General features: G+C 45.8%; 1 protein-coding gene across 3 annotated transcripts in view; it reads right to left on the bottom strand.

Moving 5' to 3' along the window:
• The window catches only part of TLR8 (toll like receptor 8), a 41,630-nt gene extending 33,914 nt beyond the window's left edge, over positions 1-7,716 (bottom strand). For all 3 annotated transcript variants that reach the window (XM_022559820.2, XM_089904795.1, XM_022559817.2), the window contains exons 1-3: positions 6,338-7,716; positions 5,235-5,342; positions 3,575-3,798 (exon numbers count right to left, since the gene is read on the bottom strand). The gene's annotated coding sequence lies outside the window, so the exon portion shown is untranslated. The remainder of the gene's footprint in view (positions 1-3,574; positions 3,799-5,234; positions 5,343-6,337) is intronic.
• Positions 7,717-7,812: the final 96 nt, after the last annotated feature.

A 7,812-nucleotide genomic window follows, 5' to 3' on the forward strand; every position in this document is an offset into this window, starting at 1 on the left:
TGTTTGAATAGCAAGTCCCTAGACTACATCATTTCTGCACAAGGTGTCCGTCACTGTCACTGCCGCAGGAGACTTGAACTACGCATCTCTAGCTCAGCTCTCTTTCTTAGCTCCATAGACTGTGGCCAGCTACTGACTCAGCATCTCCAGTTTGGGTATTGGAAAGCTCCCCAATTCAATATTACGAAGCCACACTTGTGATGTCCTACCTCCAAATACGGTCCTCTTCCAATGCTGTCTTGTTCAGTTAACTCATTTTTTACATCTCAGCTCGGTGGCTTTCCTTAGACAGCCTGTGCCTTCTGCTCCCCAATCGGACTCAGTTCTCTGATGTGTAACATGAGAATTACATAATCTTCTAGAACATTCTTCCTTTCCTTCAAAGCACTTGAATCCCCCTCAACACGACTATCTGATTGATGAGTTTCTGAATAAGCTCTGGGGAAACAGGGAATATTTCTATTTTTGCTCACCAGGGTCTCCTCAGCCCCTAGCACCATGCCTGGTCCATGGTGTGCACACAATAGTATTTATTGACTGCCTGAATAAAATGAATGAATGAATGAGTGAATGAATGAATGAGTACAACTGACAGCTTCTAAATACTACATCAATATAACGCAGAATACAAATTCTAAATAACTACATCCTACACTATCTCATAAATGCTGAAATTATGGAACCCAATCAATAATATAGAGTCTTAGAAATGATACCTCTAGCGCCCCTGAAGGTAAGGACTCTCTATCTCCTGTAAGGATGAGAAACCTGTAAGTTTTGGTCTTAGGCTTTTAAAAGAAGAGTCTTCTTCATTTCATGAATCCAAGCACGGCCTGACGTTTTACAGACTAATTTATTAGTATAGTTCATTTAATTGAGATTTTACTCATTTATCATTGATTCAGAATGGCACTTTGGAAGGAGTTTTCTCTTCTCTTTACACTGTGACATCAACTCCTGAAATGGGGAAGGATGGTGACTAGACCTTCTTTCCTTTTACCCCTTCCTACGCTTCTCACGGGAGACAGAACGACTTGTCAGATTGGCGACAGTGGGGAAATGGTCACTGCGCCTGTTTGTTCCAGTCTCCTCCTGGCTCTTGTTCTCTAGGGGCAGCCCGAGCAGAGCAGAGCACTCCCCCTCCTTGTTTCTACCGCCCTGAGGCAGGGCGCCCTCGCTCTGGGTTGAAAGCTTGTATTCCTTCTTCTTTTCTATCTGTAGCTGGGCGGAGCAACTCAATGGAGCCAGAGGGATTGGAGAGTTATAAGACGACAAACGCAAGCTATGGGCATCAAATTTAGCAAATGCTGGGTCTTAACCCCCACCTGACGCCGGTGTGTATTGCTCAGCTGGAGAGAGGTGTAAGTAACCAGGCTTCCCGCAGACCCCAACAACTCTGAAAACTTCCCTTTCTAAATGGAATCCTAAATTTCCAAGTGAACTTCACCAAGGCTGGACTTGGTGCAACTTTGGTGTCCAGCGCCGCTTAGGGAGAGATCAACCCTGCCCATCACATTCTCGGAAGAAAGCACTTTATACTTTTGTATATAAACCTCGGTATGGTCTCTCTCAACAGAGCTTTCTAAAAGAAGTTTTATGAAAACAGGCTATATCAGGAAAAATGTAAACTCACGTGTGACAATGGAGAAAACCAATTATACCTAGAGTCAGTGGAAATATCAGGAGGTGGGGAGGGGTAAGAACGGGAAGAACTCAATTCTGATTCTTGGAGGTAAAGAAGCATCACAGGGTCCTATGCAAATGAACATGGCACTCCTTCATACTTCTGGCTTTTCTTCTTCTTCTTGCAGGATCACAGGAAAAAGCAGAACTAGGGAAATATGGGAACTTGGATCAAGAAAAAGGGACTTTCCTCCGATAAGTTTTAAGCAGGAAGTGGTCAGCGTTCTCATGGTAGAAAGATTATGGAAAATGAAAAAAATATATTTAATAAAAAGCCTACAGAAATGAACTCTGGGTATCTGAGACATTTCTGGAAAGTCTGATGGACTTAAATTCAAAGAAAACAAGAGGAGACCAAATAGTGATTGAGAATACGTAATGCATGGAAGAGCTAACTAAGTATCACCCTTTAAATTAAAAAAATTTTAATGTATGAATATAATACATGAAATGTTGAGCATAAACTTTATACACAGCAGAAATGGCTAGTAGAAGAAAATTCCCAGATACTGTACGCTAAAAGAAAAAGATTAAAAATATTCACTGTATGAGGAATGTTCTATATATGTATAATAGCAAGTGAGCATTCCATCATCTTTGACTTGCTTAATGTTGCCTGTGGGAAGCGGGCATGAAGCCCCCAAGCATCATGCCCACCCAGAGACAGTTTTCATGAACTCACAGTTAAGTAGGATGAAAAAGACGGCTAATCCTCAAACTATTAAATTACAGCAGGCTTTAAAGATGCCATTTATGGGCTGGGGTGGGGATGAGGGGGTGGTGGAGGAAAACAGTTAGTAGTTAGGTTACTCAGAAACAGGAGAGACGGAGAGAGTGCTCAGTGAGTGAGACTGGAATCGAGAGAGCGACAGAGGGCACTACAGGGATGCTAAGAGGGTGTCACTGCTACAAAAACCACGGTTTAACATGCGGGCCATGCTGTATGAAAAGAGGAAATGTGTCGTACGGAAAAGAAGGCCGCTCACCCGGTTAACTCAGGTTTTTCATCTATGCCTGCACGTGCAAAGGGCAATGCACGGCCAGCCCCATCTTGAGACACCAAATCAAAGCAATGCAAATAAGTGGTCAAAACAAAGATTTGATAGTCTGTGCTCTCCAATATTTTTTTTTTTTTTTTTTTTTTTTTTTTTTTGCGGTACGCGGGCCTCTCACTGCTGTGGCCTCTCCCATTGTGGAGCACAGGCTCCGGATGCGCAGGCCCAGCGGCCATGGCTCACGGGCCCAGCCGCTCCGCGGCATGTGGGATCTTCCCGGACCGGGGTACGAACCCGTGTCCCCTGCATTGGCAGGCGGACTCCCAACCACTGCGCCACCAGGGAAGCCCATCTCCAATATTTTTGACATTGCCGTCTCATCAATAAACAACATTGAACACACAGCCCTACCTATTTCTGTATTAATACACTGGGTATATGATAAAACAGCCACAGACACACTTTCTAAAAGATGATTATATCTATTCTTATATTTTCTTCCCACACCCCACCTGGGAGACCTAGCCAAGGGTCTCAGTAGCAGACCGGCAACACCCATGAGGTTCCATTAGGTGGCACTCTGCACCGTATACGTAGAACCACAGTCAGTGTCCAATTCAGTCAGATACTAGGAAAATTACAGTCAAGACATCCTTTAAATCGTGAACACAAGCAGCAGCTCTACTGGTCAGGACCTACGGGACTGCGCATCAGTTGTCCACCTGCCTCTGTCTCTACCCAAATCTGCCAAGTGTGCTTGCGCAAACTGTCTTCACATTCCAGCCCTGAACAGAACTGCCAATCCTGTACGGTTCGATTATATCCCTCCTGAGAACAAGTGCCGGTTAAGAGTGCTGAGGGTTATACACAGAAGGAGAAAGAGAAATTGAGCATACCTGGGGGTTCGGGCTTTCTTTGCTGAAGTGATCCCTGAGTTAACAGTCCCTGGTATCCCAAAGGAAGATGTGGCCCTTCCCAAACGGGGCTCTGCAGAGCAGCTGCTTCAGAAGCACTTGGGCTAGTTTCAGAAATGCAGAGTCCTGGGTCCCAGAGATCAGGACCTCTGGTGTGGAGGCCTGCAACCACATGGTTTCCAAGCTCCTTCGGTGATTCTGATTCCCTGTAAAATTGGAGAAACAGCTGACCTGGCTGGACAGAGCTGGGTCAGTTCGGGGCAGGGCCATCTACTGCCCCTGTGACCTTGGCAGTTGACTTAACATGTCTGACCCCACCTTCATCTGTGAGTTAACCCATCCTCTTTGACATGGGGCTCTTAATACCAGCCTCATAGAGCTGAGATGAAGATTTAACAGAATAAATGAAGCCTTGAACTTGGCTTTGCTGCTTAATAAATATGATTCCTTCCCTCCTCTTCCTCCTGCAGCCCCCACTCGATAACACTGTCCCGGTACCAGTGACTTCACCCTCCGCCCTTCATCCTAAGATCCTCCTTGCTCTCTCCTCACCCTGTCATCCCCTTGGGGGCCTGTCCTCAAGAGGAGGAGCCAAATTGGTGATTATTTTAAACCTCATTCTTCTAATTCAGCTTCCTTCGAAAGGCAACTAAATGGTGGGAAATGAGGACCTAGGGCAGTGAGATAGGCACTGTAAACCATTTTATTTAATGCACGTCACCTGCTTACAAGGCCCTGCTCGGTGGGCCTCCTCTTGGACCTGGCGCAGGAGTGCTACCCACCGTTCCAGGGTGACTGCAGGACAACAGGCTGGTTCTAACTGCCCAAACAGCCCCCCGACCCCTGCTCTTCTTAGCAGCTTGGTCCCCCTGGACAATGGGCCTCAGGCATGGGTTCATGGAGGTGTTCCTACAAACTTCTATGGCTCAAGACGTAAGCTCAGGAAATTCACTATTCTGAAAGCCTCTGGAATCTCTGACCCGCTACATCTCCTTGGCCAGTGAGAAGTGAAGTAGTCACGTGTATCATACAAGATAAAGATGGTGCCCTAGCTGGCTGTCTCTGTCTGGCCTTTGCTTCAGGGGTGCCACCAGCCAGGAGGACACTGAGAACCATTTTCTGTGTGTGGAAGCATCTGCCCGCCTCACCCTGACCACTGGCGGGCTCTAGGGATGTGTGAAAACTGCCACGAGGCCACGGGGGCTTCCTGTTATCCCCCAGAACCTAACAGACTCTCTCTGGAGGGTGCTTGTTGTGAGACACTGGGACTCAAACCTCCTCAGTCAGTTTGTCTGGGCTCTTCCAAAACAATTAATATAAATGACGAAGAGGGAGAAGGGATATATACATGAAGAAATACAATCATTGAAATGTCATGGCAAACACGTTAGAAATTAATTACAACCCAACAGTAGGGTCATCTTGAGGCAGAGCACCAGATCTTACTCAGTTTCTTAACCCACATGCTTGAAAGTTGGGATAAGCTGAAAGAATATGAGTTTGAATGTGACAGAGAGTCCGGCCAGTGTCACCCAGGGAAGGTTTCACCAGGCCAATTACAGAAGCTCGTGCTCACTGAAGCAGGTGGGGATTTACTCTGTATGTGTGGGAAAGAGACCAGTTTTAAAGCAAAAGTACACACCAAACCACCGCTTCCGAACAGAAGAATCCACCTGCAACAACGGCTCTTTCTGTTCATTCTTGTGTAGGACACGAGGCTTGCCGTGGGTGCCTAAAGCCGAAAAAGAAACTGAGAGGGAGGGGAAGGCAAAAGAAGAGAGATGGAAAAACATATAAAACGCCAAACAGTGTGAAACTGCCCTGTTGTCATCTCACTGTCACCAGCATGGACGGCCCCTGTGTCACCAGGCCTTCTTCCACACAATCTCATCACAAGTTTGGGACTTTCTCCTCTCTTTGTAACCCTTCCCCTTCACTAGGTTGGTTGGTTGGTTGGTGCCTCTCGTGTTCTCCTTCATTACATTAACTCAATGACAGGGATTCACTTTCAGTCCTCGTGTTCTCCAGAGAACATCTTTTGAGTCACCCTCAATCACGTTCTTTGGTCATTTCCCTCCCACACTGATATTTGTACTTCAGAAGATACAAAGAATTCCCAGTGCTTCTTAGGCTCAAGGGCTCGAGCTTCCAGCAGAGGTGACTGGTGGCATGTCCCACTACTAACTGCTCCTGAGGCCTGGTATCCCAAGGCTCCGAGGAGGGATGAGCTTCCACACCAGGCCAGTAAATCTGTCCCATAGCCAGTGTCCTCTGCCCACTTGAGGGCGTGCAGGAGAGGTACAGGACAAATCAAACCTTATCCCCACCCCCGTTTTAAAACTGGGGCATAAATACCTCACAGGAGATGCAACCTGGTTCTCTCTGGTTAGGATGAGAAGGAGGAAGTAAACAAAAAGCATGTTTTATGGGGGTGGAGGGGGACAGGTTCCTGAAAAAGAAGAGTGTGCATCCTTGCTGTCCCCATTACAGTTTCCTTGGAGACTGGCGAACAAGAAGCCCAGGTTGTTAAGTCACCACTGCCCCCCTCATATACTCTGTATTCCCTGACTACATTTAAGAGACCAGTTGGACCTAAGACCATTCAGACAGATAGAGCTGGAAGTAGATGTGAGGATGGGGCCAAGAGACCCTGAGTCAGCAGCGGGGCTATGGTTAGACTCATCTTCTCTCCGTTCTATGGGCTGCAAACACTTGCTTTGCCTTATTCTCAGCCTTAACACTTACCTGCCTAATGCTTCCCTTGGCTTGGATCCTAACAGATGCCCAAGTCTTGCTGAGGTACAGCCTCTATCCGAGGAGGAAGGACACACCCTGGCCAGGTTCAGGGTTGAAAGAGGTTGGGAACCCCTTGATGGTAGAGTGGGATTTATGGAGAATCGGGAGTCCCTTCTAGAGCAGCGCCAACCAGAAGCGGGTCAGCTGAGAGCAGGACACTCAGAGCTTGGCAGGAGAACTAGCCATCATGCGCTCCTGGTGGCCTGAGTTGGTGGCTTTTGATCTGTGCCATCTATGAATGGCTCCAATAGAACAGGACTCCACAGAAGACCGTCAGGAGGTTAAAAGAGTGACTTGTCGAGATTACAAAGGAATTAAAATGAAGACCATCTGTTGAAGTGCTTTTGGTCATTTCTTACAACAAACCACTGTACACAATCTCATGTTTAAATACGTTGTGGTTTCTGAGTTGCATTGTTCTCAGTTTCCCTTCCTCTTGATCCATTTCATATATTTAAGGTGTCTTCAAGTGCTTCATGAATCACCAAAATAGCTTAAACCTTATGTGTGTGTGTGTGTGTGTGTGTTTTGGCTGCACCTCGTGGCATGCGGGATCTTAGTTCCCCGACCAGGGATCGAACCCGTGCCCCCTGCAGTGGAAGCACAGAGTCTTAACCACTGGATCGCCAGGGAAGTCCCTGTATTTATGTGTTTTAATAGAAGAAAGTTTATCATGCCAAAGCCAATTTTTATGATGCTATCTTTGTTTTCACCGAAGAAGGTATCTATGAAGTACAATCAAGTTTATAGAGGTTGTCAGATCATTGGCTCTATTCAATCCAGAGATTAATTTGGGAATTTGTGACTCTTATTAATTGATTATGTGTCCTTTGGAAATAATTTATATACTGTGTATTGATAGCCATCCTTAAAGTAAAACCTTTGGCTTTTCCACATACGAGGAAAATACAGTATCTCCCAGCTCATACTCTCAGATGTGAACCCTTACACACTATCTTCCAAAGGGCACAGACACCTCTGTAGATAACTTCTTTCACGAAATAAAAGCACATTGGTCACGTTTCAAACTTTGAACTCATGCAGATTTATACCCACTTGGAAGGTGTGCCTTCAGAACATCTTGGTCCTTTCTGTTCTTTTTTTGAGTAGTGAAGCCGAAGCTCAAGACTGAGGCTTTCTCAGTGTTAAGGTCGATAAACCTCTGTTCCTCCCCCTGCCCCCCAAATTTAAAGGAATCCATGCAGTTGTCATCCCTGCCTGATAATTCTAAATAAATACACGCTCTTGGGGTCCTTCTTCAGAGTTTACCACCAAAATCGTCTAATGTTGATGGATCAAGTTTTCAGATGATTATAAATATACAGTATTAGTTAACAAAGCAGTTTGAAAGATCATTGGATGAGGCAATTTTTCTTTGGATACAGTACTTTTCAATGCAGATGAAAATATTTGTCTTAGCTTGG

The sequence above is a fragment of the Delphinapterus leucas genome, chromosome X, assembly GCF_059928025.1.
Source record: "Delphinapterus leucas isolate spDelLeu-1000000601 "Yukka" chromosome X, BTC_Dleu_Yukka2, whole genome shotgun sequence".
In the NCBI taxonomy this organism is placed as follows: Eukaryota; Metazoa; Chordata; class Mammalia; order Artiodactyla; family Monodontidae; genus Delphinapterus; species Delphinapterus leucas.